The sequence below is a fragment of the Terrapene carolina genome, unplaced genomic scaffold (assembly GCF_002925995.2).
Source record: "Terrapene carolina triunguis isolate 2854851 unplaced genomic scaffold, T_m_triunguis-2.0 Scaffold94, whole genome shotgun sequence".
Taxonomy (NCBI): Eukaryota; Metazoa; Chordata; order Testudines; family Emydidae; genus Terrapene; species Terrapene triunguis.
In genome coordinates, this window is record NW_020664445.1 from 1224721 (window position 1) to 1243020 (window position 18300).

Here is an 18300-nt window from a genome sequence, read left to right on the forward strand (position 1 = left end):
TGATATTCACCTACGCCCTCACTTTATTCACTGTACCATCTGTCCCCATTTATGTCTTTCACATGTGCTCCAACTTCTATTGTAGCCAATTTGGATCTTTCCACTGACTTTCTCAGGCCAGGCTTTAGACTGCAAACTCTGGGAAGATTTGGGCTTGGCCTGGCATGCAGGATCCATTATAAAATGCTATTTACGGTTTCACATATAAATAAAATAAATAAGACCTGGAAAGAAGGTGTGGAATGAGTGGTACAGTAGCAGTGTGTGCTGTTGTTGCTTGCCGTTTGATGCAGCTGAAGAATAAAGCTTTCCAAACATAAAGGTTTACTGTAACTTGCATTTCTTTACACACACACTAAGAATACCTGTGACACATGTAATAGATGCAAGAGAAATAATGGAGATGAGTCAGCTCAAGCTTGTGTTAACTGCTGCAGACAGTGACTATAATAGTAGGTTACGGTTTCCATCATTAGATCTAGAAAAGTTAACAGAACAGCTGATGTTTCAAGAAGACAGACAACAATTTGGTTTATGTGCTCCCTGTCCTTACAGTCATTTGCTCAGCTTTCCATTGCCTGTCCATCAGAGCTATGTGAAATGTACAGTGTGTAAGAAAAGTAGGGGTTGTTATCCTATTTTGTAGGTTTTTGAGAGGAAAGATAATCTTGTGGTTAAGGCACTGATCTGGAACTCAAGAGATATAGGTTCAATTCTAACTCTACCATAGCCTTAAAATTTGACCTTGGGGGAATCACTTAATGTGTTCGTGCCTCGGTCTCCACCTGCAAAATGGGGATATTTCCTTTTTCCGCACCATCTGTCAGTCATGTCTATTCAGATTATAAATTCCTTAGGGTAGGGACTGCCTCTTACTATGTGGGTCCCCCCCCCCCCGACAATGTCTAGCAAAATGGAATCCCAATCTCAGTTGATGCCTCTGAACACTACTGTAACACAAATAAGTAATAGATTGTGTATCCTATGCCAAAAATGTATTGTATGAATGAAGGGAAATGAACAATCAACACCAGTTATTGCAGCTAATAGTTGGAAAGCTTATTTTGAGGAGAAATTGTCCGTGGTCTAAAGCCAGTAGAAGATGAGTCCCCAAGAGACACTTTCAACTTTAAAAATGAGTAGCTTTCCAAGAAGACTGCTTGAAAATAACTAGTAAATAACTAGGTTCCCTGCTAAGTGTGTGCCAGGACCTAACTTCATTTGCAGCAAGGCCTTGATCCTGTAACATTAAAGTCAATGATGATCAAGCCTCCAGAGAGTACCATTAGAAACAAGCTCTCTCAGTGCTTCATTAATGAACTGATCAGAGTAGCCAGAGTGCGCCTCTCCCTAAAGGGAACTGCAAAACAAGGATTGCGAATATGCCTTCCTTGCAACATTGACCTAATGTAGGTTTGCCCTGGTAGAAGTCTAAAGTGTATGAATCATTCTCCTGTTTTAACATCATATGTATGAGCCCAAGACAGTGAGAAATGTGGCTATCAGCCTATGCAGCCACACTCTCTTAGTATTGCCCCATAAAACACACCCTCAGTAGGAATGAACATTTGTCAGTTCCTTGCTTGCACTGTGTTTTTGCACACTCTAAATATTAGTCAGATAGGTATGCCATGAAGGTCCCTAAAGATAAACCTACCTGGGTAGTTGATATTTCCTTCCAGTCTTGCTGCAAATGTGATTGGTGACTCCTAAAAAGGACAAGTGTGTCTATCCTACCCAATTCCTGTAAGAAATACAGATAATAAGATACTAGGTCTTGGGAGTGAAGCTGGAGAAATTGCTGCTTTTGTTAGTGGGGAAGGGAAGATCAAAATAGATTCCTTTTCAGTTGATGTGTTTGCAATGTTAAGAAGGTCATCCAGTATCCAATGTGGCTCGCCCCTCTGAGTATTGACCTGGCCTTTTGACTTTTGAGATCTGATAGGATCACAACACTATACCACTGTGCTCACTTCGGCAGCACATATACTGAAATTGGAACTATACAGAGAAGATTAATGTGGCCCCTGTGCAAGGATGACCCAGCATCAGGCTGTAGGAGAAATGCTGGATTCGACATTGTCCATAAATACGATACCTTATTCTATAGTAGCTGATACAAATGCCATTGAGAGAGCACTGTACTACCTTAGTGGTGCTGTCTGTTGAAGGGATTAATCCATGATGTGGACATAGACTAGAATTAAAAGGAAAACATATTGTTTGTGAGGTTGACTGTGTTTGTTATTATTGGAAAGAGCCCCAGGGAACCGAGTGTCCTGTTTATCCCCAGAGCAGGGGCAGCTGCATTAGAAACAGTACAAGCTTCCTCAAAATGCCCCACCAAACTGTTTGAGCCATGACTTGGAGGAGACCAAGGTGAAGGGGTAGTCCAGCTTCCATTGCCTGTTAAGACTGCCAACAGTGGTGTCAGCCGTGATCGTTTTCTAGTAACCTACTTTTGGGAGCTGGACTCAGGACAACCAAGTCATTGCACCAGGCTGCCAAACAGCCATCAGATGGGTAACGGCTTTCACCAGTTATTGACCTGGAATGGATCTGAATGAGTGACCTGGTGGTAAAAGGCTTTATATTACATTATCAGTCCCTTGGGTTGCCTAATGCACCTGAAATAGATTTTAGTATTTATAGCAGAGTATTTCATTGAAGTATGTTACTAATCTTAAACCACCAGCCCTAACACTTCATTAGTAAAGAGTCAGGAGCTCACCAAAAGGAGACGGAAACAACTACGAAATGTGAGAGCACAGAATGTGGGTGAACCTGAATAGTTATTGTATTAGCCAGAGAACAGCAGCAATTCTTTGGAAATGAAACCACATCTCACTTGACTATTTGACTACCTTGTCCTAGAGACCCTGGCTGAAGTTCTGACATCATTGTCAGCACTTTCCTTATTTCAGGCTCAGTGAGTTTCCTGCTGTGGAAAAAAAAACTGTCTAAAAAAAGAAACTGCTAGGGCTTAAAAGCACTCTGTTAGCAAAATCCAGCAGTGGAGGCCTCCGTTGATGAGTCATTTCACACAAATAAGTGCCACGCTAATCAATGAGAAATAGGATAAGGGGCATTTGCAGACAGGAAAAAGCGTACATAAAACTATTGTGAAGATAAGAGGGTGGGGAGTTGGTGTGTGGGGGAAGTAGTTGTTCATTGTTACATGTTCTTTGGAGGACAAAGAGCAGAGCTCTAACAACTCAGAGGCCTGCAGCCTTGTTTGTGGCAACACCTTATTTAATGAGGCGGCAGAGCATCACATTCTATCACATATTTACAACATACTGTACAGATTGTTTTATTGACATCAGCAAAATCCAGTCACAAGCCAAATTGGCTTTGTTATTCTTGATATGAATCCTGCCATTAAGCATTTATTGGCAATTTATTGATATTCTATTCAAATTAAATTCTCGGTTAATTAGTCACCAGTGGATTTGCTTTCCCAAGTTGCAGCAATATGTCTCAGAACCTTTTCAAGCTTCTTCCATTGGCATTCTTCCAAGATGTTTCCTAAGAACACGCACTGAAGCTGGTATTTAGAGCATATGGTGGTGATGTGTTTGTATGTTCATTAAATCAAGAAACCAATGAAAGAAAAAGTGTAAGGGCTTTCTATCCTTTTAAATGAAATTGTCAACTTTTTCTGAGATCCAGCCTGAAATGACTTGTAAGCAGTGCTCTGTTATGATGACAAATTAATTCACATCAGACTTTGATCACTGCTTGAAAAGTTTTCAGACATCAATTTCCAGCAGTTGCATTTAGAAATGAGAAGTCAGTTTGCAGTCTTAGTTTCAAAACAACAAAAGCAGAAGTGTCTCCATGTAACTGGCATGCAAACCTCTTAAAAATGCAAGGAATTTAGTGGAAGCTTTTCATATGTAAGATAAAGAATTTTCGGCAGGGCTGTCTGTCCTACATATGGCTCAGTGTACACAAAGCCCTTTCTGTGGCCATTGCTTGTGTGTATCAGTGTGTGCACATAGAGTACAGCTGTCTGTCTGTCTGTCTTTTTCTGTCTGTCTTGCTTCCATGTAACACGTCAAAAGCAATTGAAAGGATCCTGCTTAAAATAGAATGGAATTATATTAGTGAGCCTAATAGTGAAGGTGCTTTTAGAAATATAGTTCACTATCTCTAATGTTTACCACTTGACTACTCATGCCCCAGGCTCAAAATGTATATTAAAACACAGCAAATGGAAGAGCTGGAATCTGAAAGATAACCATACCTAATGCAGGGTATGACAGAACATCTGCTCTTTAATTAATCTTACGTAAAGACTGAAGCGCTGCATTAAGATGCAGAGTGTTTGACAATTGTTTTTTTGTAGTTAACATGCTCCTGGCCTCCCTCATGTAATTGTTTCTGCTTTGTAACTCTCATAAAGCTCTGATAAACAACAACAACCATCCAGAAATAAAAAATATGGGGAAGGAAGAGAATATTATGGCTGAAGAATGCAAGCCCAAAATGTTTCCAAGGTAGCACTGATATAGTGTTTAATTATGAGGTTGTGGATAGGAAGGATGAGAAGAATCAAAGTATCTGGTTTTGTGAATAAGTCCCAGAGGCAGCTGAAATTCATAACCAAGATTTTCAAAAGGGCTTGGGATTTTGGGACCCCCAATTTTGGGGTGCCCAGTTTGAGCCTTCATTAGGGGCCCTGATTTTCAGAAAGTACTGAGACCCTCCTCCCCTTCTGAAAATCAGAGCCCTTTATGGTGGCTCAAGTTGGTCACCCAAAATCACCACTCATTTCTGAAAGTCTTTGCCATTTACTTTTCTCCTGGTAGAGTGTATCAGTTTGGGTGGATACAAATGCCCGAGGTGGCAAACATGCCTGGAACTTGTACGTTTATTTTGATGGAATAATTTAGTTATAAAAATATATTCCAAATATGATCTACTTTAGATTAATAGGAAAATAACTTCTCCACTATCAGTGTGTGTGTGTGTGTGTGTGTGTGTGTGGCAATTCTGGGCCTGGGTCTAGGGGTGGACTTGAATTAGGGGCATTCAGGAAGTGAGCACAGCTGGATACGTGTGGAGGAATGGCTGGAGCCATCACCCTATACTTCCCTGCTCAGTCTGAGGCAGCACCAGCCTCGTTTACGAGGAAGCAAGCTGTGCCTGGCCTTTGTGTAGAAACGGGGAAGGGGCCTAGGCACAATGGAAGAAGAGGGAAATTTTGCTTAGGTACTTTGGCTCTACTGCAAAAAGGAAGCCCGCTCCTCAGGGGCCTGTTCCTAAGTTCATTGCAATCAATGGGCAGACTCCCATTGGCTTCAACGAGTTTTTATTCCGACTTCAGAAGAAGAGAAAGTTCTTTGCATTTGCTGTCATGACCACCCCAACTTTGAGCATGTTGGTAGGCCTGACCACAGTTTTGCCCTGAACTCCCAGCTGCTCCTGTAGAGATTGTGGTAGTTTATTAATGAGCAAGATGAATAGTTTCTGTTCTGAACAAAGGGTTTATGTACAAAAACAAGGTAACAAAACTTCCTATAACTCTAACTGTAGCCTGCAACTATGCTCTGCCCTGTTTTCCCTTATCCAGCATGCTGTGCCTCACAAAAAGACTGCTTAAAGAGTGTACAGGAAACATAGCATCTCTGCACTTCCTGGAGGACTTTCTTAATAGCACAGAGATGGTCCCATTCAGAACTCTGGACCTCAACACTCATACATTCTGGGTTAAGAACAGTTTCAGTCCATTTCTAGTGGTACCACCTGTGTGAATTCTATAATCTAGAAGAAAATGGAGGAAAAAGGGTGAAAAAATGGAAGAAAAAAGTCAGGAGACAGAGAAGGATGTTAAATGGCATTTTATATTTGAAACTTTTTTTATGTTTTATGTTTTACTGCTTTTTAAAAAATCAGGAAGTGTATGCAATCATGTATGCAGGCACTCTAGAAACAAAGCAGGCAATGTAAGGCATTCTGAAAACTTGTTCAGTTGGAATAAATGGCTGGAGTGTTGAATAAGAATGATAGGGTGGGCTTTAAGCTGAATAAAAATAAGCTATCTGCAGAAAATGTGGAGCTGGCATATGTGCTGTATCTGTAAAGAATCATTTTTATTTGTCTATCTGTGTATAAGGGAAGGGAGGAAGATAGATAAATTGGAAAAAAAATGCCATCTCTGTAATGTTCACTCTGGCAAAAGGTTTGCAAACAATATAAAAATAGCTGCTTTTCTGAAACGATGGCTTAACTTAAAGTATGTTTTTAAAAAAAGCCAACCTTGCCACTATGGGAATGATCAGGAATTACTTTTCCTGTGTACACTTTATAATTACATAATGTGATGCAAAGCCAATGCCTCTTTTCCCCTGAATAGCTTTATTTCTCAAAGTTGAGCATGTGCAGAGATGTCACAGTGTTCACCTTAACAAGGGCCAGGAGAAGAACCTAGGGTTTACCAGCATATGAATTATTTTGGACTGTTTTTCACTCCTTTAATTTATATCCTTGGAGAGATGGCAACAGGGTCTACATCGCCTGTGGAAGTAACTTGAAAGGTTGCCAGAAAAGGGCTTTAGTCCCTCCCTTCTTATAGTCCTGGCACATAGAACCACCGAAGAAAACAAAAGACATTTGTGAGGAGCCATCCAGGAGATAAACTAACAATGTCAACCAAAAAAGAGAAAGAGAGAGAAAAGCCCTCCCAACCATCCCCATTTAAAATGGGTTTGTGCTTATTTTAATAGAGCTTGCCCAGGCTCGGAATGTCCTATAATCTAAACCAAATGCTCGTTGCTGTTCTGTGACACTCCTTTGTTCAACAGCAACGCCTGCTCTGCAGGTGGTTTGTGGAAAGTGCAGTGATTGTCCGGCTTTCTCTTTCTGCTAGGAACAAACATAGTTGTCCTCAAGGTCATGGAGTGTGGCTGCTCCACAAAACAAAGGGGAAAATACTGGTATTCGGGGCCTTGATTGTCAGCCTTGTTCTTGAGTCACCCTGGACCGCTAATGAAATCTAAGGAGGAGTTTTAAACTTTCTCTGATCCTGAAATATGTCAAGGAACATGAATAGCTGAGGGAGACACTACTTTTCCTTCCTTCCTTTCTCTTTTTCTTTTTTTCTTTTTGTTCAGAAAATTGTGTAGCTTTAACCTTGATTGCCTAATAATGTGTGACCTTGACTTTGTGTGGGTTGGAAGGATTTCAGACTTGGTTTTATCAGGATTAGCTTTTTATCTGCACAGACGTACCCAAGCAAGTAACTCATCTCATCTCCTTTCACCTTAGATACCCAGCTTTCTCCTTTAATTTATAAAACAACAAGGAGAAAATAAACTAAATTAGTGTGGTAGGTACAGCAATATGACTTTCACCACAGGGCAGGAGTGAGGAAGCCATAATCCAGTGCTGGGCTCAGGATCAATGCCTTCAGGTTACATTCAACAGCATTATTAAAGAATTCAGAGCTCTCCCTTTCCAAAACCATGCAATTATTTTCATATGCTTTCCATACAAGCATCACCACATTCCATGCATGGAGAACAACAGAGGAAGAGGAGGGTCATGGAAACCCACATGCATGGGATTTGTCCCTTTTCATGTCTTCCCTGCTTCTTGCAACACAAATTGACTTTGCAAGATTGGTTCAGAAAATGAATACCCAGGACATTGCACTGTGTTGTTTTGCTGTGAAATTACTTTTCTGGATGAAAATATTGAATTCCTTTGAAGGCGAATAGTATAATATCTCTGGAAATGAAAATCCTGTGGAAATCACAAAGGAAAGAAGACTGAAGGATATGAAAGCTTTATATCTCTAAATGTTAGTCAGGCTCAGCCGCTGCTGAGTTCCTTTTTTGTGTGACAACAATCATAACTTCTCTTTCTGATGTTGATACAGAAAATGCAGGAATCTCCTAGATGCTTATATTACAGATTTATGTTTTTATCTACAATGAACAGCCAATATCATTATCTTAATTTTCTGCAGGGTTTGCATGTGCTCTGAGCTAATGTAGTTCAGTTGTTTACCAAGTCTCATCCGCTTTGAATGTCCCTTGTCCTATGGTGAAATTATTGACTTTCATAGAGGTCCCTGTCCTATCTAAGAGCTGGTGGATTTGCAGGATACTCTCAAATGAGCCAAGTCCTGAAGCCCATACTCAGTATTTCCTCATTCTTTACACACATTGAGTAACACCTAACTCCCCACTCCCTAACGCCTCTAGTTGATTTCAGTGAGACTGTGTGAGGAAGAAGATGCTACTCAACATGAGCAAGGGTGGCAGAATTTCTGAACCTCAGTTAAGACTGAGGAAAAATAATGGGATAGATTTCTGCATACTCTTACTCTCACTGAGGAGCATCTTACTCCACAAGTAGCCCCATTATTGTCACTGGACTACTCAAGGAGTAAGGTCCAATTCAATGTAAAAATGTACTATGTAGCCCTACATAAGGGCTTCAGGATTTAGACCTATGACACTCTTGGGGGGGGGGAACAGATTCTCTTCCTGCTTATGAACCAGATTCCTTTGTTCAGCTTTAATAGCCCTATACTGAATCTAATAATCATGATCAAGACTTCAATTTGAGTGACATATGCTGTAGATCTCATACTGTTAGTACTAAAACATCCCTGGAATTTCCAAACATAATAGATGATGATTTCTTAACTCAAGAAGTGTTGCAACCAACATGAGGGAATTCTATATGAGACTTTGACATGACAAATAAAGGTGAACTGATCACAGTAGCTTACGTACAAGTGATCATGTCTTGATCACATGTATAGTGTGCAAACTGAATAAACTCCAAACCAATATTATATATGTGACATTCCCCAGGGTACAATTTGGACTGTTGAGCAGCTGTGTCCTCTCAATTCTTCAACCTGGGGTGCCTTTTACACCGCTTTCCTGTGAAAGCAACCACTCCTGGTTTGCCCACACACAACCTCCAGCATGTAAGTCACATCCAGCTACAATGTATGAGTGCTCTAGCCAGCCACTCCTGAATTATATTATAGAGCAACACCAGCAAATTTCAAGTTCCCAGAAATGTGCATCTTGTACTGCTCAGTACCCTCCTGGACAATACATGCTCATAGAAAGTCCGCCATTTTATTAATAGAAAATGATATGCACAAACCCTGTTATCTCAAATGGAAGTTCTCAAACACTTCAATCCAAACACACTGGTGTAGATAAAACAATAAAACAAGTTTATTAACTACAGAAAGATTTTAAGTGATTACAAGTTATGAGGCATAAAAGTCAGAATTGGTTACAAAGAAATAAAAGGTAAAACACAAACTAATACTGAACTTAACAAGCTAAGTGAATTTAAAGCAAAAAGGTTTCTCTCCCCACATGCTTACAACAGTCGGTCTGGATTTCTTTTAGCTAGGACCCCTCCTCCAGTTCAGTGATGCTTCCTTTGTCTTTCAAGTGTTGTTGATGCCGTGAGCAGAGATGAGGGGAGCAAGGTGATTTTGGGGCTTCTGTTGCTCTTATTTATATCTCTTCCTCGTCTTTGAAAATCATGTTTGGCTGAGGTTCAGGAGACAGAAAGTCTGTTTGTAAATTTCTTGCTCATACCTTCTTTCTGCCAAAGAATGGCCATTTAACCAGGTGATAGTCCATTTGATTATGTTGACAACTAGCAGAGGTGTTGGCTAGTCTTTTGTCTCCGGGGAACTGGTTTGAAGCTGTTTCCATAGACTTGGAACATGTCTTATACAATAGAATTTTATAACTTTACATACAACATTGCAACACATATTTTACCAGGACAATAATGTTCAACAGACTGAGTTTTCAAGTGATACCTCACAAGGAATACTTTGTATAAACTTATCATAGTCTTGTAAGTAGGGTGAACATAAGGGTACAGACTGTCACAATATATACGTGGTGCTTTAAAAGAGCCAGTTACACAAAGCTGAAAACAATTGAGCCAAATCAGCTGGGAGGAAGAATTTGTAATCAGAAAAATGTGAATGATAATTGCGAATTGTTTAAGAACACTTTACTAGATGCTCAAAAGGCCACAATTGAGGAAGAAGGCCATATTGGCTTTAAACAAATGACCTGATTAAGTAGCTATAAAAAATAAAATTAAAAAAGTAACAAATGGAAGAAAGGAGAAGCTGGTGGTAATGAATATAAATCAGAAGCTAGGAATTATAGAAAATTGATAAGAGAAGCAAAGGGACACATGGAGAAATCTATGGCATTGTGAGGTATCATTATTCTTAAAGACAATAAGAACAAGTGTTAAGTCTATTAGGAACAAAAAGTATCCCGACTATAGTTCTGGTCCATTACTAGATGGAAATGGTAGAATTATCAGTAATAATGTAAAAAAGCCAGACATGTTCAGTAAATAGTCTGTATTTGGGAAAAAAACAGATGTTTCATCATATAATGATGATAACATTCTTTCTATTCAACTAGTATCTCAGGAGGATGTTAAAGAGCAGCTACTAAAGTTAGACATTTTAAAATCAGCAGGTTTGGATAACTTGCATCCAGAGTTTTAAAAAAGAGCTTGCTGGATTGTTAATGTTGATTTTCAGTAAGTCTTGGAACAGAGGGAAGTTCCAGAAGGCTGGAAGAAAAGCTGATGTTGTGTCAATATTTAAAAAGGGCAAACAGGATAACCTGGGTAATTATAGGCCTGTCAGCCTGACATCAATCCTGGGCACAATAATGGAGCACCTTATATGGGACTGGATTAATAAAAAGTAAGGGAGTAAGATACTTAATACTAATCAACATGGGTTTATGGAAAATTGATCCTGTCAGACTAACTTGATGAAATTATAAGTTTGGTTGATAAAGGTAATACTACTGATGTAATTTACTTAGACTTTTGTAAGGTGTTTGACTTGGTATCACATGAGATTCTGATTAAAAACTGATAGGTCTCAAAATGTAATTGTAAACAGGGAATCATCACTGAGCAGGTATGTTTCTAGTAGGGTTCCACAGGGATCTGTTCTTGGCCCTGTGCTATTTAACATTTTTATCAGTGACAGGAAGAAAACATAATATCATGACTGATAAAGTTTCCAGATGACATAAGAATTAGGGGAGTGGTAAATAATGAAGAGGACAGGTCGCTGATTCAGAGCAATCTGGATTGCTTGGTAAACTGGGCACAAACAAACAATATGCATACATCTAGGAACAAAGAATGTAGGCCATACAGGGTGGAGGACTTGATCCTGGGAAGCAGTGACTCTCTGAAAAAGATTCGGGGTCATAGTAGGTGATCAGCTGAACTTGAACTCCCAGTGTGACGCTGTGGCCAAAAGAGCTAATGCGATCCTTGGATGATATATAAACATGGGAATCTCAAGTAGGAACAGAGATTATTTTACCTCTGGATTTAGCACTGATGTGACCACTGCTGGAATACTGTGTCCAGTTCTGGTGTCCACAATTCAAGAAGGACGTTGATAAATGGGAGAGGGTTCACAGAAGATCCATGAGATGTAAGATGTTTGGACTGAAATTTTCCATGCTGGTGTTTGTTTCATATTGATTTTTTTGGGAGTTTGTTGGTTTACAAATTTTAAATGTCTCAATTTCTGAGAACGAAGTATGGGAAATAGCCCAGGTTTAAAAAAGTTGTACAATCATTTTGTTGAAAACTTCAAGCGCAGAGGTCCCCAAACTGTGGGGTGCCCCCCTAGGGAGTGTGTGGAGGAACGTCCAGGGGGGTCCAGCGGGGCCTGGGCCAGCCCACACAGGGGTGGGGAGGGAGTACCACACCACTCCTCTCCGCCCCCAGCTCTGCTCCTGGTCTGACCCCCAGCTGTGTCCCCTGCTCCCGGCCCCATGCCTGGCCCCATCCCCAGGCTCGGTGTGGCTCCATTCCCGGCCCGGGGCCAAGGCTGAGGGCAAGGCTGGGAGCAGAGACGAACCTGGCCACAGGCCTGGCTGCTGGCTCCTACCTCAGCCCAGCTGCGGCTTTGCTCCCACCCCCAGCCTCGGCCCCCTTACCCTTGTCCACGTCTTCCCTCCCCCAAGCTGCAGTCCCGCTCCTGGCCCCAGGGAGGTGCAGACAGGCATAAGGGGGGGGGGGGCGTGACCCTCAAAAGTTTGGAGACCACTGCTCTAGCGATTCCATGCGTTGGAGCAGGGACTTGACATTTGTCAGGGAGGTCACACTGATCTAAAGCATCACTTTTCCCTTCTTTGTGAAGCCCAATTTGTTACAACTCTGTTTCCCCAAGATACTGATGAACCCTATTAGAAATATTGGATTAAGCTGTCCTTGACAGATTAGGGCAATACCTAATGGACCCATTTACATACTACAACAGATAACCCAATGCTGTCATCAAATCAACATTAGTTTAGTAATTTAGATATATAGATAAAAATACACTTAGCATATAGTGTATTTGACACAACACAACTTTTTCTTCTTCTAAAGTTTAGAGAAATATCAAGGTATCAGATATAAAATTACAATTGTTGTATTGAACCATGATTTTTATTCAAATGCAAAGTTTTTTAATAGCCAAGCAAAATACAGATTTGGAAACTCCAGCTACTTAACACTTCAAAAAGAAAGTCTGCTTAAAATACATACAGTACTATTGCATTAAACAGTTACTTAGAATATTCCACCATCTGACAGCTGATCACTTCTTCATTGCTGGAAATGGGTGAAATCCAGGTGTGCCCCCTCTCTGGGATATTGCATCAATAAAATAAGGGAAATTCTTGCTCTGTGGATAATCTTATGAACCTGAAATACAACAAAACTATTCAATATTTTGCTATTTGGTCACGATTTATAATTTTTTTCTCAAACTAATAAGAATGCTACTAAGCCTGTCTTTTTAAGTGTCCTTCTGAGATGTTTCTTAAGATAGTACCTGGTGTCATGCAAATCTTGGCCAAGATTTCAAACCTGGGTGCCTAAAGTTAGGACCCTATATGTGGGTTTAGGAACCCAAATTAGTTTGGCCTGATTCTCAAAAGCTCTTCAACTCTTAAAAATTATTTAAAGACCCTAACTTTAAGTGCCCAGGTTTGAAATTCTCAACCTTTAATTGTGGTGACTGTCTTGGAACCAATATTAGATAACATGTTGATTATTCTTGTAACACTCACAGTTAAATTGAACCTGTGCCTATTGTTTCTGCCTGAATCTCCAACACTGATTGTTGTCTGTTTATGATTGCCAAGGACCGGTTTTTACAAGGTAAATAATTTGGTGCAGTGCATCTTGAAATCTTATTTGAAGATTCAAGTGTGTTTTGGCCTCGAGCATTGTCACAGGGACTTAAAACTGATGGAAGAACTGTAAATAAGGATTTATGAGAAAAGGCAATATATTGAACTAGAATTGTATTGAACTAGAATTGTCCAATATGCTGCTGGGTTCACACAGTTTCTCACTTGCCTTTAATATCTTTTCTCAGTGCTCTGGAAGAAGGGGTAACTTGCACATTAATTATGGGTCAGATTGTAATACCCTTCTCTCCAGCCTTACTTCATAAGTAGCATCATTGACTTCAATGAATAGTTCCTTACTCCATGTGTGGTCCCATTTAAATCCACAAAACCACTCACTGGATAAGGTGCTACTAAATATGAGTCAGAGTATAAGAATATTGACCTTATGTGGCAATATCTTTGGGGCCATTGCTGAACCAAATGCCTAGGGAGGAACTGGAGACAGACACAAGGGTGCCAAGAGGCTGCAACACGCCCCTATTGAAATGTCAAAAAAGAGCAAATTAACTACTCTAAAAATAAGACAGGGAACAAAATAGCTGTAATCAAAACCAGCATGGAATAACTCCCTAAAAAAATTAATAAAAAAACAAGATAAAAAATAAAAAAAACAATTTAAAAAAACAAGCACTCATCAAACAACAATTAATTACAGCATAACGGTGCAAAACTCATTGGTCCCAATAAAAATAAATCACTATATAAACAGGGGGCCTTGCCATGAAACTTTGGGTTCGTCCTGCCAAGACTTCCCAAGGGCATCGTATCGCGACCGACTGAACCCGGCTCCTCCCTGGCCACTAGATTGATCCAAACTCTAAACTAATAACTATAATATCGACTGGCGAGACAGTGTGTGTGTGTGTGTGTGTGTGTGTGTGTGTGTGTGTGTAATTAAATGCATATGCTAATTGTTGTATCTTCAATAAACGCGGCGTATTGCCTTTTCCCCTAAAAAACATCCCGTGTGGTTATAAGCATTGCAGATGAACTTCAACAATAGTGACTGCTGCTGATTAGCTTCGAAGTCATGGCTGATTGCTTTGTCTCTGTGTAGCACCTCTATGGGATAAGAATAAATGTGATAGTGTTACATGGTATTCGAAGAATTAGTATTCATTTGAAATGGGCTTGGCCCCAAACCCTGGGTCTGGATTGAGAGCAGAGATCATACCACAACTGTGCAGCATGCCTATATCAGGTTGAATCCCGTCACTGAATTTGTACACCTCCAAAATTTGGACAAGTTTGGACTTGGACCTGGAGTTCAGATCTCAAGTCTGATTGTTCTAGTAGAGAGTTTTGTCTGACCCATTATAGGGTCATGAAGTTTAGATCTCAGGCTTTGATTCTGGCCCCATCATTAATATTTGAAACACAATATTACTGCGCATACACCTGCCCTGCCATTCGGAGCACTTTGTGATCTAGCCATTCCAAGAGGGAAAATAGTCTGTATTCCTGCAGTGAGTCCTATAATCCAGCATGTGATTAGATTTAGAGATGGTTTTAAACTGCCCATTTTGGGTTGGCCCAGGCCTATCTTTAGATGTTTAAAGCTTCAGAGGGCATTCGCTAACTTTTCAAACATAGAATCTGTAGAAATGTAGGACTGGAAGGGATCTTGAGAAGTCAAGTCCAGCCCCCTGGGATGAGGCAGGGCCAAGTAAATTTACATCATTCCTGACAGGTCTTTGTCCAACCTATTCTTAACTCCAAACATGGGCAAACTCCTCTTGGGACTGAGGAGATAGCTAGTGGCTTCCAGTGGGCCCCATTTACAAGATGAGCATTTACCAAAATCATCTCACTGTGGTATCTGAGTATCCTGCAGTATTTCCTATATTTAGAACAGAGAGGACCTGTGGGATCTCATTTAGCTGTGGTAATTGCTGATTTCCCAGTTGCCATTACTTTGTGTTTGTGTGCATGCTGTGTATTTAGGTGCACATGTTTAGTTTGATTTCCTTCAGAAAAATAGGTTAGGTTGGTATGGTTGTCTCCACTGTTCACTGTCTGTGGAGAGATAACAGAAAGTCAATGCCCTTCCTTGTTATCTCCCCACAGGGAACTACCTGGAAAAGTCTTTGAATCTCCTAGATGACTCCTATGACTCATATGACTCCTTTGTCAAGCTGGAAGAAATACATCTGCTCTCACCATGGCTAAGGAGCATAACAGCATGTTACTGAAACCACTCTTAGCTGCTTCAGAGGCACATGAGGCAAAGTTCCACTGAGTGTTTAACAGCATGGTAAGCAGTCTGTTGCTCTTCTCTATATAATTTTTGGAGGCCATCATGAGAAGTGTTGCTGTCCTCCCATCTCACCTGAATGTTTGCTCTTATCTTTCATCTTTCATTAGTGTTATTTTATAGGTGTGCCACAACGACTGGCCTGGGTTTGTCCCTTTGCCAGTATTCATGACACACAACACTCATCTTCCATTTTTGAGTGGGTGAGAGGAAAGTGCATAGCGCACACATTGGCTCACTCCAGTAGTCTGCAGTGTGTGGTCTATAGGATTTCCCACCCTTGGCAATGCTAGAACACTGGCAGGAATAGAGTGAGAATGAGAGGGACCAATGGACATTCACTATAATCATGTTATCTGTGGTTTAGCTATTTCCTACCAGTCCTTACCTGCCCAGAACATCAGATGACATCTGACCTAATTTCCTTATAGGCTTCTGTATCTCAGGGAGCTTTCCCTTTGGAAGTAAACTGGAAGGCAAATACTGTTACTTAAGGACTTTTCTTAAATTCAGTTGAGAGTCTGTAAGGGTATGTCAGCAAGTTAAAGAAGTATGGGCTGGATGAATGGACTATAAGGTGGACAGAAAGCTGGCTAGATCGTTGGGCTCAATGGGTAGTGATAAATGGCTCCATGTCTAGTTGGCAGCTGGTATCAAGCAGAGTGCCCCAGGGGTTGGTCCTAGGGCCGGTTTTGTTCAACGTCTTTATTAATGATCTGGATGATGGGATTAATTGCACCCTCAGCAAGTTCGCAGATGACACTAACCTGGGGGGAGAGGTAGATAAGCTGGAGGGTAGGAATAGGGTCCAGAGTGACCTAGACAAATTGGAGGATTGGGCCAAAAGAAATCTGATGAGGTTCAACAAGGACAAGTGCAGAGTTCTGCACTTAGAAAGGAAGAATCCCATGCACTGCTACAGGCTGAGAACTGACTGGCTAAGCAGCAGTTCTGCAGAAAATGACCTGGGGATTACAGTGGACGAGAAGCTGGATATGAGTCAACAGTGTGCCCTTGTTGCCAAGAAGGCCAATGACATATTGGGCTGTATTAGTAGGAGCATTGCCAGCAGATCGACGGAAGTGATTATTCTCCTCTATTCAGCACTGGTGAGGCCACATCTGGAGTATTGCTTCCAGTTTTGGTCCTCCCACTACAGAAAGGATGTGGACAAATTAGAAGGAGTCCAGCGAAAGGCAACAAAAATGATTAGGGGGTTGGGGCACATGACTTACGAGGAGAGGCTGAGGAAACTGGGGTTATTTAGTCTGCAGAAGAGAAGAGTGAGGGGGGATTTGATAGCAGCCTTCAATTACCTGAAGGGGGGTTCCAAAGAGGATGGAGCTCGGCTGTTCTCAGTGGTGGCAGATGACAGAACAAGAAGCAATGGTCTCAAGTTGCAGTGGGGGAGGTTTAGGTTGGATATTAGAAAAAACTTTTTCACTAGGAGGGTGGTGAAGCACTGGAATGGGTTACCTAGGGAGGTGGTGGAATCTCCTTCCTTAGAGGTTTTTAAGGCCCGGCTTGACAAAGCCCTGGCTGGGGTGATTTAGTTGCTGTCATCACAGCATGGCAGCTCACCAGTATACCTCCCAATTATCCCTCATGTTAGACCCAAATTTACTTCCGTTACACACAATGAGCTGGTGTACTCGCTTTGTTCATATACATAATTTAATATCCATAATGGATATGAAAGAGATAGTAGTATCATGCTAGTTGTGCTGAAAGAAATGAATTCTACCTTATTTTAGAGCTCCTTGAACATTTTACTGCTTTGTTCGTTGTTCTTGGTCTTTGGCCCTAAATGCACATTAGGCTGGTAGAGTTCTATGCATGATGCTATTTGGATGGTAGCCATGGACTCTGCTGGGAAGCAGATTAATTCTTTTCTCATCTGTCTCTAATTGTGGCCACCATCTGAAAAATTATGGATCTGATACTGCTACCCTTACTGATGTTGTATAGTACATTACTCCACAAATAGTCCCGTTGATTTCAGTGGGGCTTACTCACGCAATTAGGTACTACTCAATGTGAGTGTGTGTGTGTGTGTGTGTACACATATATATCTCAGAATCTGACCATAAGCACTTATAAAATGCACTGCACCTTGAAGCTGCCATCATCATTTACAGGTAGCAATCCTGTCAGCATGCGATCAAGTAAACACAAGTCACTCCACAGAGAATGGAGCCACCCAGTTAACAAACAGTCTCAGAAAGCAACTATATTGAGAACTCTCCCCAGACCGGCTTACTTTCACCTCTGTGAACAGTCAAATGGAAACAGGAGACCATTTCCCCCAAAATCTGTCTTTGGGCACTTCTACACTGGCAAAGTTACAGTGCCGGTAGTTACAGCACCACTCAGAGAGTGCAGAAGGAAAACTGCTGTTGTGTGACAGCTACCTGCGCAATAGTGTGTTCACACTTGTGGCACTTTCAGTGGCATTTGGAGCGGTGCCTTCTGAGCAGCTATCGCACAGAGCACCTCTTTCTCTTTTGCCGCAAAGATTTGTGGGAAGGCGGAGGGGGTCGCGGGGCATCCTGGGTCCAGTCCCAATGCCCCATGATACATTGCTTCACATCCCAGCAATCCCTGTGCTTCCATCCGCATTTGGCGCCATCTTTCAACGGTTTGTGTACTGCGCACACTGCCTTTTTCAGGCTGCAGGAATGGATCCCGAACTGCTGACCAGTATGCTGCTCACAATGACCAACACACCACGAGTGGCAGTGGAGTTATTCCTTAAACTACAAAGTCAAGAGGAGTGTGATGTTGATCTCGCCACGTGTAGTA

At 41.2% G+C, this 18300-nt stretch overlaps 1 non-coding gene across 1 annotated transcript; it reads left to right on the forward strand.

Annotated features, from left to right (window-relative positions):
• The first annotated feature begins 1965 nt into the window (after positions 1-1965).
• LOC112117062 lies at positions 1966-2074 on the forward strand. Its single transcript, XR_002908944.1, has one exon. It is a non-coding gene; the product is annotated as a U6 spliceosomal RNA (small nuclear RNA).
• Positions 2075-18300: the final 16226 nt, after the last annotated feature.